The 18,413-nt window shown below is 38.7% G+C and overlaps 1 non-coding gene and 1 pseudogene across 1 annotated transcript; one reads left to right on the forward strand and one right to left on the reverse strand.

The window, feature by feature from the left end:
* Positions 1 to 2,975: 2,975 nt before the first annotated feature.
* LOC101644111 lies at positions 2,976 to 3,922 on the forward strand (annotated as a pseudogene).
* Positions 3,923 to 9,300: 5,378 nt separating this feature from the next.
* On the reverse strand, positions 9,301 to 9,364 carry LOC115869943. Its single transcript, XR_004046458.1, has one exon. It is a non-coding gene; the product is annotated as a U7 small nuclear RNA (small nuclear RNA).
* Positions 9,365 to 18,413: the final 9,049 nt, after the last annotated feature.

Consider the following 18,413-nt stretch of genomic DNA (forward strand, 5'->3'; position numbering starts at 1 on the left):
GTGCTTTACACAATTGATGTATGTATGGATTGTGATGAGTTGTATGAGCCCCTAATAAAATGATTTAAAAAAAGAAAGAAAAGTGATGCTGATGGTCTGTTTCAGGCTTTGTCTTCAACATTGCCTAGTCTCTTCTTAAATCAAGTTATCTATTTGTAAACTTATGATTTATTTGGGGCTATGTCTACATAAAAATTTGGTAATGCATCACAATATAACAAAATGAATTCAGTAATAATATTTGGGTAACAAAAAACTTTTTATTATACTCCTCAAGAATTATTTGAAAGTTATAGAATTATGCATGGGCATCCATGGAGACGCAAAAGAATAAATTGATCACTTGAGAATTCACAGAGTCCTATGTGAGTTGAACTGTTCTGCATCCACTCTGAACCATCATACTACTCTGTGGTGCACTTGAAATCACAACTGAATCTCCAAGGATTGCCCGAAAGGCAAACAATAATAAAATGATAGCTATAGACTTACAGTCATTTTAGAATTATTACTGAAAGATGAGTGAATTCTTATTCCAAGAGGTAAGAAGTTTGGGGGGTTGTTGTCAATGTTTTGGTGACTGAATCATTATCATTTTAAAATACATTACTTCCTAATATTGCCTGTACTCCAAGCCAAGATTGGAAAATGGAATAGATGTAATCTAGCAATCAGCTAGTAAGAAACTTTAGTTAATTTACTGTTTAGAGAATCAATTTTATGTGAAATTTTATGTGAAAGGAAACTTCAAGTTGTTAGGATTCCATCTGATCAGAAACTCACATAGTCATTTAAAAGTATCTTAAAAAGTTCCTTGGCCATAGTGCAAATCAATTTACTAACTTTGAGATGCCCAGACACTTATTGCTAGTAAATAGCTTGGCAGAAAAACTTACAATGTTTATGAGCCTGAATGCTTTACCGCTAGACAAAATTTGGGATATAAAATCCCCAAAGTTGGTGATATGAACCAATTTAGCCAACAGCTGCTTGGTCTTGTGCAAATTTTTAAAACAAATTTTTAGGTTACACAATATTCATCTGTATTTTATGATCTTACTTATTTAGATGAATGTATTTTACTTATGTCTTCATTATCAAAGTGCTTTGCATAGTAATTAGACTGATATTTCAAACTACAAGTAGACCCCGAGCAACGATCAACTACAATTACAGACTGTTGAGTGTGTATGTGTGTGTATATCATATTATTAATAGTATTTACAGTGCTTAGTTTGGTCATGTTGTAATTCTCACATATTCACTTGCAGATGCCCAATATTATGACTTATTTACTGTTCAAAGCACTCTGGATAGCAGATATATATACTAAAAATAAATTATTTACACCAGAACCAATTTATGCTGGAGTCATTAAAACAAAGCCCTGCTGAAGTCCAGGACTTCTTGTATTTGATGAAACAATAATGTTAATTATAAATATTTTTAAATTAAACAAATTTATAAGATGTGACTTCATTCATCTCTAATCTGAAATACCTTTCTGGTATATTATCAAAAACAAATGAATTTTTTCTTTTAAAAAAAAATGATGGGAATCCAGGACGGATGAGCCCTATAGGACCAGTGGTGTGAGTGGCAAAACAGGGAGGGTAAAGGGAGAATGGGTAGGAAAGAGGGAACCGATTACATGGAACTGTGTGTGACCTCCTCCCTGGGGGACAGACAACCGAAAAGTGGATGAAGGGAGAAGTCGGACAGGGCAAGATATGACAAAATACCCATTTATAAACTATCAAGGGCTCATGCGGGAGGGGGGAGCAGGGAAGGAGGGGAAAAATGAGGACCTAATGTCGGGGGTTTAAATGGAGAGAAAATGTTTTGAGAAACGATGTACAAATGCGCTTTACACAATTGATGTGTGTATGGATTGGGATAACAGTTGTATGAGCCCCTAATAAAATGTTAAAAAAGAAAAAAAAATTTGCATGTGTTAAACAAACAAACAAAAAAAAATGAAGTTACTTAACTGATCTCATTCATTCCCACTGAGTTAATTCTGACTCATGGTGATCCTTTTGGGCAGAGTAGAACTATCCCTTTGGGTCTTCCAGGAGGTAATCTTTGGGGTAGCAGAAAGCATCATTATTTCCCCTGCAGAATAGCTGATGAGTTTGAACTGCTGATCCAGTGGTTAGCAGCTCAAGGTATAATCCACTACACCACTAGGACTCCTCTTATTTAACTAATAGATATTGCAAAATATGTAGCTAACCAGACTTCTCTCATATATTACCTTCCAAATAGCTTAAAGAACAACCCAATACCCATCTATTCTCAAGTGCACTGGGTTTCAAGATAAGTACTACATATCTTCAATTATAATAGTTACTTTGGAAATGTTAGATTTCCTGTAATTCATATTTTGATTTTACACTTGCTATGCAACCTTGTGCAAGTTACATAATCTCTTTCAGACTCAGTTTCCTCATCCACAAAATAATAATGAAACTACTAACTATTTTTTATGCAAAAAATGGAACTATGAATGCATGAAATTCTTAGTCCTGCTATCATTTACTAAGTTGGGAATAATTACAGCTTTTTCTCAAGTTCATTACAAAACCCATGTTCTTCTTGGTCATTGTACTCACCATTCCTTTTAGTTACTCTTATCAGTCTCTATATTTTTATTTTTCATTTTTAAAGCATTTTAAATGCAATTTTAGAGATTAATGAAAAATGACAAAGAATCATACACTGACTTTTGCGTTTTCCTGCTAAAAACAGTATATAAATATAAATAAAAAGGGGTTAAGAAAGTGTATGTGTACATTCATTTGTATATATGTAAAATGTGTCATTACATGTTAATATGCAATGATACATGAATGGTATCATTCTTTATAATGACTTCCCATATATGTATTAACACAAGTAAAGCCATGCATAACTCCCTCAATGCAATATTTTTTTTGGTTACAGATCTATTTTGATATCAACTACAGCGTCTCATGGATTCCCTGGGGGATACAAACCACACTTCAGTGACAGGGTTCATTTTATTAGGCTTAACAAATGATCCTACCCTTCAGGTCATCTTCTTCATGGTAATCCTGTGCATCTATCTGGTAACCATATCTGGAAATCTCAGCACAATCATTCTGATCAGAATCTCTACCCAACTCCATCATCCTATGTATTTTTTCCTGAGCCATTTGGCATTGGCTGATATAGGTTATTCATCCTCTGTCACACCCAATATGCTCATCAACTTCTTGGTAGAGAAACATACAATCTCCTATCTTGGATGTGCCATACAGCTTGGGTCAGCCGTTTTCTTTGGGACAGTGAGTGCTTCCTTCTGGCTGCCATGGCCTATGATCGCTTTGTAGCCATCTGCAACCCACTGCTTTATTCAACCAAAATGTCCACACAAGTTTGTGTCCAATTATTCTCTGTGGCTTATGTAGGTGGTCTTCTCAATGCATCCTGCTTTATGACTTCTTTCTTTTGTATATTCTTCTGTGGACCAAATAGGGTCAATCACTTTTTCTGTGATTTTTCTCCTTTAGTGGAACTTTCCTGTTCTGATGTCACTGTACCTGCAGTGGTATCCTCATTTTTTGCAGGCTCTATCATTGTGGTCACAGTGTTTGTCATAGCTGTCTCCTATGTCTACATCCTCATCACCATCCTGAAGATGCGTTCCACTGAGGGCCGCCACAAGGCCTTCTCTACCTGCACCTCGCACCTTACTGCAGTCACTCTCTTCTATGGAACCATTACGTTCATTTATGTGATGCCCAAGTCCAGCTACTCCTCTGACCAGAACAAGGTGGTATCTGTATTCTACATGGTGGTGATCCCCATGTTGAATCCTCTCATCTACAGTCTCAGGAATAATGAGATTAAAGCCGCTCTCAAGAGAGAGCTTGGTAGGAAAATATTTTCTAAATAAAATTATTATGCTGAGTTTGATACAATAACTACTATTCATGTAATTTTTTTTAAAAATTAGATACTGTAGCTAAAATATATGTGCATATCATTCATTCTTTAAAGCAGGCATATTGAGAACTTTAAGTATTCCCAGTATTCTCTAAATCAGTGGAAGATGCATGGTAAACAGAGACGTATGCTGCCGTGTAATTTATTTCCTAGCATAGGGGACACACAGCACAATTAACAAGCAAGTGATTTGTATGGATTGAACTTTGTGTCCCCCAAAATATCTGCTGAAAAACTAACCCTTATTCCTGTGTGTAATTTTGGTTGGATATTTTCCTTGTTATTCTTATTAGAGCATTCCAATGTCCTAAACCTAATCACATCTGAGTTATAAAAAATGCAGTCATGCAGAAAGAGGAGAGAAGGGATGATATCTGATGATGATGACAGAGACACATGATGAGTCTAAAAAGGCCAGGAATTCCAAGGATTCCCTGGGATTAAAAAACAAGAGACAAAGAAAATGCCTATAAAGCCAAACCTTGCTTTCAGATTTCTAGCTTCCTGTAATGAAGAAAAAGACAGGTTGTTTTCCCCTGCCTTTCCCACTCTTGCTTTCTTTTGGATTATGTCAATATATTAAAATTCCATTTTATTTGATCTACTGGTATTTTAGTCATACCTATTTGTCAATGGTGCCTAACAATTTTTGTATTATTTTTAGAGATTGCTCTCAGGGATGTGATATGTGTGTAATTTCCATTTTACGGCTATCATCAATTAACATAAAATATAGAGACCCAGGGAAAGAAATCATAAGCATCAAGGAGGAAATAAATGACATGGAAAACAAACAAACAAACAAACAAACAAAAATAAACAACAGAAAATAAACAGGAGAAGAAGCTGGTTCTTCAAAAGGATTAAAAAATAGACCACTGGCCAACTTAACAAAGGGGAAATAAAAACTATACAAATACCCAGAATAAGATATGAAAATGGTGATGTTACAACAAACCCAGAGGAATTAAAAATAATAATAACATGCTACTACAAAAACTGTACTCCAATTCGACAATTTAGAAGAAAGAAATTCCTAGAAACACAGTGCCCACTCAAATTAGTGCACCCAGATATTGAAAAAATCAACAGACCCATAACAAAAGAAAACAGAACAAGTTATTAAGAAAGTACTAATCAAGAAAAGACCAGGACCAGACAGTTTCATGGGGGAATTCTACAAAATATTCAGAGAAGATCTTATACTAATATTACACAAATTCTTCCAGAACATAGAAAATGGGCAGTACAGTTCACAATAGCAAGAAACTAGAAGCAGTCCATATGCCCAACAGTGGAAGAATGGATAAACAGATTATGGTACGGACACACACTGCAATACTGTGCATCCCTAAAAAACAGTGACGAAAGCATGAAACACCACATGGCATGGACGAACGTGGAAACCATTAGGCTGAATGAAGTAGCTCAATCAAAAAAGGACGAGTATTGTGAGTCCACTATTATAAGGACAAACACCAATTAAACAAATCTTAGAGACCAATTCCTGAACAAAAGAGAAATCTACCTACTGGCCATGAGCCATAGACCACCTCCCTTTTATATACCTCACAAGAGCCCTCTTGAAAGAGGAGACCTCACATTGCCTGGGGACATTCCTTCAAGAGGGTCAGATGGGAGGATACCATCCACTTGTGATAAGACTGGGACAAATTAACAGACCCCCACCCCACCGCCAACCACCACCCACAGAAGGGGCAGGACAACCTTGAGGGAAAATCAAGCCAAGGTAGGGGGAGCAAACAATGTTTGTGGGAGGGGGAGGGAGCACTAGAACTGATGGTGATTACACAACTCATTTTAAAAGTGACTTAACCATGGAGGAAAAAAAAGAAATGTTCTAAAATTGATTGTGCGAATGATTGTACAAATCTTTTAATATGATTAAACTATTGAATTGTGTGATATGTGGATAAAGGACCAATAAAACTGTTTAAGAAATAGAGAGAACTGCAGCTGTCTGTTTATCTACCTCTCCTACAATCTTTATGCTAAAGTTCTTGTATGTGTTAGTTTATGTGACATAAGACATTTTATAGCTATTGCTTTATTCAATTATATTTTAAAAGAATTAAAGGTGATGCAATATAATTTTAGATTAGTCCAGATATTGACAAATTTAAAGATTTCTTCATTTAGTTACAAGTGCACGTTTCTAATTCTCATCCTAAGGCCAGACAACATCCATTATACCTTATAGATGTTTGCTTTGACATCTAACTTCAGAGCTAAAAAAAAAAGCCATTCAGAGAGTAAATGCCCAATACAGCGAACACACAATTTTCCACAGACTATATTATTGATGTGTACTAAGAAATGTTTTCAAACTTGAACCCCGTCAGAGGTCGAACACACAATTTTCCACAGACTATATTATTGATGTGTACTAAGAAATGTTTTCAAACTTGAACCCCGTCAGAGGTCCAACCTATAGTGAGTTTCTGAATTCTGGGACTCACAGATGGTTTTCTCACTTAATGCACAAACACACACACACAAAATCTATAAAGTAAAACTATGCCCAGAGACATACTGAGATCATCTCTCAAGAGTATTTATTGAACTCTGACAATACCACCCTAGGCTCTATCTTTATAAATATGTTTGTGTTTGCTACTTGCTTTTGTCCAAAGAATCCCCTATTGGTAGTTTTTGTAAGTTTGGTCTTGTTTTTTTTTGTTTTTTTTTTATAAATTCATTTAATTCTCCTTATTTTCAAATGTTCTTATTTCTCACTTGTATTTGAGGGATAATTTTGGCAGATAAATTCTTGGTTAGTAATTTTTTTCTTTCAGAGTTTTCTATATGTAATTCCATTGCTTTCTTGCCTGTATGATTTTGACTGAGAATCTGAGCTTAGTCGTATTGGTTCCCCTGTGTAGAGAGCATTTTGCTTCTCCTGAGCTGTTCTCAGGATTTGATTTTGATTTGGGAGACTTTGATTATGATAGTGCATGATGATTTTATTTTGATGTCTGCCTTGTTTATATTCTTTTAGCCTCTGTAATGGTTATTGTTGCCTCTTTCGTATGATAAGTTTTCTTCTAGAAACTCTTGGATTATGTTCCCTCTGGTTTTTGTCTGTTTATGTTCAGGAACCTCTGCTAGGTTCTTGTTATTCCTCTAGATGTTCAATGCTATGTACAACAGAAAACATCAGTCAGGTACGATGGCATCCTCCCACTTGCTCCTGTGTTTGATGCAACCACTGTGTCAGTCCATCTTATTGAAAGCCTTCCTCTTTTTACCTGGTTGCTACTTTATCAAGTATGATGTACTCCTCCAGGAACTTGCCTCTCTTGGTAACCTATTCACAGTATGTGAGGGGAAGGCTCACCATTCTTGCCTCTAAGGAACATTCTGGCTGTACTTCTTCCAAGAGAGATTTGTTCTTATGGCAGTCCGTGATAGTGTCAGTATCCTTCCCAGCACCATAATTCAAATGAATCAATTCTTCCTCTTGATAGTGCCCATATAATTCATGGACTTTCTGTGGACTTTCTGGGTTCTATTCATGGATTGTTCATCTAGCGTGCTGTTTACTGTCCCGGGTGACCACAGGAAAAATCCAGAGCTCTGCAAAAGCAGTTACCTACACTGTACCCTGCTTTATAGGCTACAGTTTAAAAGTTTTGAACTGCCAGGGGGACACTGAGTAATTTTTTTTTCTGAAAAGGGGGCAGTAAACTAAGTAAATTTGGGAACCTATGATCTAGCAGTACCTATGGTACTGAGGGGTTTGCCTTGAATAATTTGGCCTTCTGTAATTTCAATTCTACTGCTTTACCCTTTCAAGAAACAAACTCACTGCTATGGAACTGATTCCAACTCATGGTGACCCTGTAAGACAGGGTAGAATTGCCTCTGTGGCTTTCTGAGACTGCAAGTCAATGGTAGTAGAAAGCCTCCTCTCTCCACCACAGAGAACTGGGTGGTTTTGAACTGCTGACCTTGCAGACTGCAGTCCACTGTGTAACCACTACATCACCAGGGCTCCTCTTTCAAAGCATTATCTATTTCCAATACCTTAAAACTAATCTTCTAGATTTCTATTTACTACTGCTTTTGTATGGCTTCTCATTTTTCATTAATTTTGTCAGATTGTTTTTAGTAGTATTTTCCTGAATGGTTGTAATGCTTTCATTTTTTCCATGATTCTCTATCATTCTCTCCATCCATCGACAGTGCCTAAAAATCATTATTCTAAATCCATTTTCTGGTAGTTCCAATGTCTTTTCTTCCTCAGAAAGGTCTTCTAATTCTGTATAATTGACACATGTTTGAATCATTCGGTTTTGTTTCCTCATATGAACTGAAATGGTCTGTTGTCTCTGAGATATTGTGTTTTTTTTCATTTGTGTCTATTTGTTGGTCAAGTAATAACAGAGTGGGTGGTGGTCCTTTCCCACTAAGTACAGCTGCTGGAGGTAGAAGCATGTCTGGGGACAGTTGTCTTCATCGGGTCCATCAAGAAAATAATAATAATAATAAAACAAAACAAATGAATGGAAAACACATCACATACACACACACACAAACGATGAAACTCTAAATCAGAGCGAGTAGCCTTTTCACTTTCTCAACCACCAGTGCACTTATCACGGTTCTGCTAGTGTGCTCACTGCAGTGCAAGCACAGGCTGAGTGAGGCCAGAGGCCGTGACTCTTCTGCTTGTCAGGGGACTGTGGGGACGTAGGATTGGTTCCACCACTTTCATATCCAATGTCTCTTTGATGCTGGTTTATCAAAACAAAAAGCATAGCGGGTCAAATCCAACACAGAACTAGTCAATGCTTTTTTTAAAAAATCATTTTATTGGGGGCTCATACAACTCTTATCACAATCCATACATACGTCAATTGTATAAAGCACATTTGTACATTTATTACCCTCATCATTCTCAAAACCCTTGCTGTGCACGTAATCCCCTGGCATCAGCTACTCATTTCCCCCTCTTCACACTCCCCCCTCCCCTTCACCCACTTTTCTGTTGTCCATCCCCCAGGGAGGGGGTTATATGTAGATCCCTGCAATTGGTTCCCCCTCTCTATTTCACACTCTCTTGACCCTCCTGGTATCACCACTCTCAGCAATGGTCATGAAGGGATCATCCACCCTGGATTCCCTGTGTTTCCAGTTCCCATCTGTACCAGTGTACATCCTCTGGACTAGCCAGACTTGCAACGTAGAATTGGTATCATGATAGTGGTGGAGGGGGTCTTGGGTGATGGGGGAGGAACCAGTCAATGCTTTTTTTTTTCACTTCCAACTAATCTATTATTAGATACATGTTATACTGGTGTGTGTGTGGGTTTTCCGGGAAAAAAAACATAAAAACTGCTAGACAAATTCTAAAAGAGCTGTAACACTCCAGTCAATGCTTTTTATCAAGGCCCTCTGCAGCATCTGATGTCTGTGGTTGCCAGGATTTATAGATGTTCAGCATGATTCCACTGTCCTGATGATTTATCAAAATGAATAAATGAACAAACAAATGAATGAAAGAAGGAAAACACCAAACCAGTTCTTCCAACTGCTTTATTTCAGCCCCAAGGCCCTCCAAAGGATCACCACCTCCACTGGTTCTGAGCAGATCATTGCATGATTCACCTATGGGGAGCATGTCGCTGTGGGGGCTGATATCCCCTGCATGCACCAAGGAGACCCGAGGAACCTGGGATGAGTCAGTCCCCACTGAGTCTCCCATGCAGTATGGTGGTCCAACCTGGTCTGCCCCTCTTTCAGACTAGCATTGCAGTCCTGCAGTTGTGGAAGGAGGGGTGAAACTGGCCAATGGTTACACAAGAGCTCAGATGCCCCTCCATTCACCCCGTGGGCACAGGAAGTAAGGCAGGGACCCACCTTTCTTGTTGTTGAAAGTTGGCGAGTGCCTTGCACTCTAAGCAGAGTTGGTTGCTTGGCTGTCAACAGGCCAGTGGAGAATGTGTTGTCAGGTTGCTCCCCGTGTAAGCATTCTGCTCTTTATTCTCTCAGTCAAGGTTCAAGTTATTTATCTTTCTTTTCTCCAGAGAGTCAAGCCTCTAGATTTTCCCTCGGCATCTATGCTCTGACATCTGTGTTGTAGCGGGGCTGCGCAGCTCATCAGTCTAGGCTGCCATCTTGCCACAAGTCTTGAACTTTTAACATGAACCACTTGCAAAGCTATATGAACATACTGTATTAATTAATGTGTCAACTTGATAAGGCTATACTTCTCAGTCATTTGGCAGATACGATATATAACTTCCAATTTTGTGATCTGATGTGCTCACAGCCAGTCAGTTGAAAGAGGAGTTTCCTGGGGGCTGTATGTAGCCTGTGTTCATAACATAAGTGAAGGTTCTAGTGAAGCTCACCTTCTCCTGCATTTGTCTCGTCATGCTCTGACCGCCAGTTCTTGGGATATGAGAAACTTTTTGCCTGGCCTGAACGTTTTAAGTCTGTCCCTCTTTTCGAGAGGCCTCTAGCGTGACTCTAGCAGGATGCCTAATGTCACAAGCCATTCCCTGTACATGTATGCACGAGTCTTCATGTACACACTTCACATGTTTGCCTTGCTAGAGAACCCAGTCTAAGAAATTATAAACACAGAAAAAATAAGGAAATATACCTTCAGTTGAGAAATTTGTTTATGTAAACAATTTCTAAGCCCAGAATGTAGTAGGAAGCAATTGTGGTACACAATATTTTCTCAACACTTGAAATGTGCTGGACTATATGCTAGATGTTTGGTACAATTATCTCATTTAATTCTCCAACAACTCTATGAAGTACGTGTTTTTGTCCTTTTAAAATCCCTAGGTTATAAAAGCATACATAAAGGTACAGAATAGGTAAATGGCTATCCACGTGGGAAAATACAAGGTGCTGTCACATGCATATGATCTCAGCACAAAGAGAAAAACATTATGATGAAAAAGATGCAAAGTTCAACGAGAGTAGGTCCCTCTGCAGCTACTTAGGAGTTTGTAGGGGAAGTTTGATCCATAGACATGGCAGTCAGTGGCAGTTGTCATTCTATTAAGCAGCCTATCATATAAAGACCCAGGGGAAAAGCATTCCACGAACAAAAACTATTAGAATGGATGAGTTTAACAAGTAATAGCAAGTTAGCCACTATGTCCAGAAGACCTCTCATGAAGCCTCTTCAACAACTTTTCAGATACTGTGTTTTACACATTTGAAAACAAAACAAAAGGACAGTGTGACTTTGAGGTCACTTAATGTACCAAGATGATAAAGTTGGTAGGAAAAGGAGCTATTATCACAGCCAGGAAGCGTGACTTTGGAGAGAACTTTCTTGACTTCAAAAGAAAGCTGTCTATCTACCTTCAAGTCCCTGAGTATGGCATTAAGGTAGTATCTCCTGCCACCCACTCGCCTGTAAGTTGAACATCCCAGTCCTGTCAGCATAACGTCTTCTCTCCACATTCACCATTTCTCTATTAAGTATTTGCTTTATTTGAACATTTACCAAAGAAGGTTGCTTCCTCCTTCGATAGATTTTAAGATCCATGAAGGCACAGCTATGTCACCTAGTAATGCAACATATGTAAATTCAGTGCTGAACCCATTGTTGCTTAATTGAATAAGTTGTAGTGCAACAAGTCTTTCTCCGAAAGATGGGTTCAAATTGTTCACTTTAAAAAGAAAACCCACCAAAACTCTAGAAATGATCATTTTGGAGCTTAAAGTAATTATTTTCTTCATTCTAGACATTATAACTTGATTTGTACCATCTGTCTGTCAGATTGTTATGCTGTGGTTGTTTGTGCATTATTGTAATACTGGAGGCTATTCTCTGGTGTTTCAAGTGCCAGCAGGGCCACCCATGTTGAACAAGTTTCAGCAGATTTTCCAGATTAAGACAGACTAGGAAAAAGGACCTGAAAAATCCACTTCTAAAACTTTGGCAGGTAAACACATTAAAATAGCAGCAAAAAAAACACATTGTCTATAGAATTGAAAAAGAGGAAGACCCTCAAGAAGATGAATTGATACACTGGCTGCAACTATGCGTCCAAATATAACAATTGTAAGGATGCCTTGGGACTAGGCCGTGTTTTCTTCTGTTGTGTATAGGATCACTATGAGAGGGAAGGACGCAAAAGTACTTGACAACAAGATAACTTGATTTACTGAGGCACAAAGTCACATTGGACTGGCATACCGGTCTTTTATCAGGGTGCACACTGGAATTGGCTAGGGAGTCTTCGCAAGAATTATTCATCCCTACTAACTCTTGATCCATGTTTTTGGTAGCTTTTCCAAGAGGAGAAAATAAAGTTTCCCCAAAATGTGACATTGGTAGGCTGAAAAATGCGTGTTGAAATTTTGTTTCCTTGTATCTATTTCTGTTTATAATAAATCTGAAGTATAATATTCATAGGAAGTATTGGGTATGGTTGAGTATTGATTGAGAATATGTTAATATGGCATTATTCACATAACCACAGTGATGCTTATGGATCCTGAAAAACAGAAATTGAGGATGTTTGCTGGCTAGCATTTTGTGATAAATTCATTCTCGCCTTGGTTCCTATCACTCACATAGACTGAAAGGGACATAACTGCTTCCTATCCCAGAAACCACTGTCCAGTGTTTGGCAAGCATCTGCCCTGGCAGAAAGCAATTGGTCTTAGAATTCCTTTTTTTTTCATTGTTGAGATCACAAGACTTACAGGAACATGGGAATGCTTCTGAATTCCTGTCTAGTTACCTCCTTTGTCTCATTCTCTTTTGAAAACTCTAGAAAATGGATACTGGTCTGCTTCTCAAGATGCACATCAAAATTGTGGCCAGACTGGGGAGGGCTGGGTCTACCATGTTCCTTATCCCTGCTCTCTGGAATGAACAGGAAGTTTTTGTTTCTTTGTTTGTTTGTCTCCCCTAGAAGTTAACCATAATCCCTGCTTACAGACTGCCATTAGGTGATTCTGACTTGTGGAAACACTGTCGTATTTCTAAGACAGTACATCTTTAAGGGAGCAGAAGGCATGATGTGTCTCCTGTGGATTGGCTACTGGGCTTAAACTGATAACCTTGTGGATAGCAACCCAACAAATACTCATAAGGCCACTATGACTCCTTTAATTCTTTAATGGACAATTTTTGAAAGGTAGAGAATTGGTGAATATTTAAAACCACGCCTTGGGAAAACTGAATTCAACTCTCATTCAGCACAAAGCCAAAAACAAAAATGAAAAACCCTCACTGCCATGAAGTAGATTCTGACTCATGCTGACCTTGGAGATCAGGGTAGAACTGCCTCTGTGGGTTTCCAATACTGTAACTCTTTATGGGTGTGGAAAGCCTCATCCTTCAGAACAGCTGGTGGTTTTGAATTGACAACCTTTCAGTTAGCAGCCCAACAGATTACCACTGTCCAACCAGGGCTCCTTCTTTCAATCCAAGGAGTATAGAATTCAAAGAAATGTAGGATTTCTGTATGATTTTCTAATTAGTTTGGAAAACATTAAATTACCTAGAAAATAAAGAGTTATGATTTATTGAGTTGCAAGTATGAATAATGGTTAGAATATTTGACCAAATTTACACATTTCACAGTTTCATAGGTTCATGCTATTACTGGTTGTAAATGACTATGAAAATTGCTTCATATAGATAGACCACATACTGGGGTATAAGGCGAATCCACATACATTTAAGCACATTAATATCACACAGACATCTCTCTCTGACCACTGTGCCATAAGGAAATCAACAAAAGGAAAACGAAGAAAACAAAAGCAAACAATTGGAGGATGGATAACTCTATTGCAAAAGGAGTGCATACTGGCACAGATTAGAGATGAAATTAGGAAATTTCTAGAAGTCAACAAGAATGAGAACATGTCGTACCAAACTTACGGGATAAAGCAAAGGCAGTTATCAGAGGAAGTTTCATAGAAATATGTGCACACATGAAAAAGGCAGAAAGACTCATGATTGATATGCTGGCACAAAATTTACAACAACTACAGCAGTCAGCAGGAGAATCCTACTAATAGCAAAAGAAAAGAAATAATTAAAATCAGAGCTGATATTCAAGAGAGGGAAAAGAAGAAAACTATGGAAAAAAACTAATGCTGCTAAAAGTTGGTCCTTTGGAAGGATTAACAGAATTGACAGACTGCTGGCCTAACCAAAGAAAGGAGGGACCAAATTTCAATAGCAAGAATGAGGGATGAAAGAGGGGACATTACAACAGATCTTAATGAAATCAAAAGGATAATTACATGAAGTACTACGAAGGATTGTACTACAATGAATTCAACAACTTGGAAGACATGGACAAATTCTTGGAAAAACAATCCCTCCCTAGACTATCCTCAAAGGATGTCAAGAATCTCAACAGAACCATAGAAATAGAATAAATAGACAAGGTTATCAAGGGATTACCAACAAAAAATCTCCTGGACCAGATGGCTTCACAGGAGAATTCTACCAAGCATTTAGGGAAGAACTAACACCAATCCTACACAAACTCTTCCAGAATATAGAAAAATATGGTAAACTTCCGAAGTCCTTCTATGAAGCTATTATAACTGATACCAAAAACCAGGCAAGGATCCCACAAGAATAGAGAACTATAGGCCAATATCCCTAATGAACATCGATGCAATAATACTTAACAAAATACTGGCCAAGAGAACACAAAAGTGTATAAAACAAATAATTCATCATGACCAAGTGGAATTCATACCAGGGATGCAGTGATGGTTCAACATACAAAAGACCATTAGTATCATTTGCCACATTGACATGAAAAACTGTAAGAACCACATGATAATATCGATAGATGTGGAAAAAGCATTTGACAACATCCAACACCAATTCCTGTTTAAGATATTCAAGAAAAATAGGAATGGAAGGAAAATTCCTCAAGATAATACAAGCTATATATGAAAAACCAACAGTCAACGTGGTAGTCAATGGAGAAAAGACGAACACTATCCCATTGAAAAAGGGGACCAGACAAGGTTGCTCTTTTCCCCACTCCTATTTAACATCGTACTGGAGGTTTTAGCTAACAGCACAAGGCAAAGAAAAGACATCAAAGGTATTTGTCTGGGGAAGGAAGAGGTGAAACTATCTTTATTTGCAGATGATATGATTTTACATATGGAAAATCCCAAAAGTTCCACAAGGGGAGTACTGGAAGCAATAAAGGAGTTTGGCAGAGTGGAAGTATACAAGATCAACAAACAGAAGTCCATCGGACATACATATCGAATAAGACCACAGAAGAGGTGATCAAAAAGGTGGTACCCTTCCCAATAGCCAAGCACAAATGGAAATATCTATAGATATACCTGACTAAAAGAACAAAATATCTATATGAGGAAAACTACAGAATACTATTACAAGAAACCAAGAGTGACCTCAACCAATGGAAGAATATCCCATGCTCTTGGATCGGAAGACTCAATACAGTAAAGATGTTGGTTCTACACAAGGCACCATATAAGTTTAACGCAATCCCGATACAAGTACCCTCATCTTTTTTCAAAGAAATGTAAAAACTGATTAGCATCTTCATATGGAGCAGGAAGAAGCCCAGAATTAGCAGAGAACTCAAGAAGAAGGACACAGTGGAAGGGCTTGCTTTACCTAACTTTAGCACCAGCCACAGTGGTCAAAACCTCATGATATTGGTATAATGACAGATACTCAGACCAATGGAAAAGAACTGAAAACCCAGAAATAAAATCATCAGCATACAGACAACTGATCTTTGATAAGAGCCCAAAAAATATCCAAAAAGAAGTAGATGCCCTCATCAACAAGAGGTGCTGGAAAAATGGATATCTACCTGCAGAAAAATGAAGCAAGACCCTTATCTCACTCCATGCACAAGAATAAACAAGGTAGATCACAGACCTCGAGGTAAAACCTGAAACTATTAGGGTCATCAATGAGAGAATTGGAACCAGCCTGAGAATTTTGGCACAAGGAATACATAGGCTATCAAAAATAGGGAAGGACACAAACACAGGGTAGGTACAAATTGACAAGTGCGATATACTGAAGATAAAACACCAGTGTACATCGAAAGAGTTCAGCAAGAGAGTAATAAGAGAGCCCACGACTGGGAAAACATCTCTAGCAATGACAGATCAGATAAAGGCCTGTTTACTAAAATCTTTAATAGTCTGCTAGCTTCCAAAAAGAAAAAAAACTAATTGCCCGCCAAGGAGGCGGGGAAAAAACCTGAACAGAAGTTTCACTGGGGCAGTAATCCAAATGGCCAATAGACATGAGAAAATGTTCCCGATCTATAGCCATAAAGAGAAACGCAAATTAAAACAACAATGAGATACCACCTAACATCCTCAAAGATAGTACAATTCAAAAAATAAGAAAGCAACAAGTGTTGGAGGGGCTGTGGAGAGACAGGAACTTTCATCCACTGCTGGTGGACCTGAAGGTATGTATAGCCACTATGGAAATCAATCTGCCGATATCTAAAACATATGGAAATCAGCTACCATATGACCCAGCAATCCCTCTACTGGGCATATACCCAGAAGAGGCAAGAAATAAACCAAGGCCAGACATCTGTGCTCCAATGTTCATTGCAGTACAGCTCACAATTGCAAGGAGTTGGAAACAACCCAAATTTCCATCAACTGACGAATGGATTAAAAAACTGTGGTTCAAATAAATAAATAAATAAATAAATAAAAAACTGTGGTTCATTTCTACAATGGAGTACTAGGCATCACTAAAAAGCAGTGATAAACATGAAGCACATCACCGCATGGGAAGAAAAGGAGGAAATTATGCTACGTGAAGTAAGCCAAGCACAAAAGGACAAGTACAACATCAGTCTGCTGAGGTAAGCTTAAAAAAAAAAAGGCAAAAAAAGCAAATGGGACAGAGGGACAAAGCTATGTATACAAACATTCCTGGGGCGAGGCCCAGGTAGTATGGCAGGGGCCAGACCAAATCCAGGGATACATACAGCAGCCAACTAAAAAGGAGGGGGGAAAAGGGGGGAAACAGAAATGGGTAGTGGGGCAACAGGGCACTAACCCACCCAAGCAGAAGGTATTGATTATATCTCCACAGGGAAAGAGGGGCCAGAATTCAACCCAGTGCTCCAAGATGAGAATGCAACATATCAGCATAGAGTAGGGAACGAGTGGAGAGGGCTGAGGGGCCGGCCCCAATCCCAAATATGTGGACACCTGCCCCTCCCCCAGAAGAATTTATTTCAGAGGACAGCACTGAAGCTGCAGCTCAGGGAGAGGGACATGTCTGATCAGAGCACACAAGAACAAATGAAGTGGGAAGAAGAGAGAATGAAGCACATCCTGGACCACCTAACCTTGAGGACGATATTCCCACTAATAGCAGCCAATCCACAGAGACCATATGGCCAGCCCCACTATGAGACAAGACATCTCTCACTGACCCAGAGCCATACAGGGACAATACTGGAGTCACAGTGTGGGAATTGTGCCCGATCTGATCCCACCACTCTGAGGCCAAACAGTAAGGGCGTGCAACAGAACAGCAAGAGGAACAGAGCAATGAAGTCCCTAGGGAATACCAAAAATACACTTTGGGGCCAGGGCTTGGCATCCCATCAGACCCTACCAGGAAATACTCTTAAAGGCCAACAAACAGTCCTTGAACTAACTACAGGCTTTTATTTGTTGTTGTTGTGTTGTGTGTGTTTTTTTGTTTTGTCATTGGCTTTTGGTTGTTGTTTTGTTTTGTTTTGTTGCTTGGGTTTTCTGTCTTGTTTTTGTGCATGTTATTATCTTCTCAGGTCTGTCTAAATAAGATAGGTTGGAGGAGAAAACAACGGGACTGATGGTTAAGGGGGTACATGGGAGAGGGGGAGGCGGGGGGGGGGGGGGGGGGGGGGGGGGGGGAAAGGAAGTGGAGTTAACAAACCCAGGGACAAGGAAACAATTGGTTGTGCAGAGGGTGTAGGAGGCCTGGTAAGGCATGATCAAGGGTAATGTAACTGAGAGGAATTACTGAAACCTAAATGAAGGCTGAGCATGATAGTGGGACAAGAGGAATATAAAATGAAATAGAGGAAAGAACTAGGAGGCAAAGGGCATTAATAGAAGTCTAAATAAAGCCATGTCCATATGTAAACATATTTATACATGAGGATAGGGAAATAGATCTGTGTGCATATATTTGTAAGTTTAGTATTAAGGTAGCAGATGGACATTGGGCCTCTAGTCAAGTACTCCTTCAATGAAAGAACACTTAGTTTGATTAACCTGCCATGCCATGATGCTCACCTTCCCGATAATGATCACAGAAGACAAATGGGTGCATAAGCAAATAGGGTGAAGAAAACTGATGGTGTCTGGCTATCAAGAGCTATAGTGTCTGGTGTCTTAAAGGTTTGAAGGTAAACAAGTGACCATCTAGCTCAGAAGCAACAAAG

Source organism: Echinops telfairi, unplaced genomic scaffold, assembly GCF_000313985.2.
Source record: "Echinops telfairi isolate 266 unplaced genomic scaffold, ASM31398v2 ScPeMD7_60;HRSCAF=208, whole genome shotgun sequence".
Taxonomy (NCBI): Eukaryota; Metazoa; Chordata; class Mammalia; order Afrosoricida; family Tenrecidae; genus Echinops; species Echinops telfairi.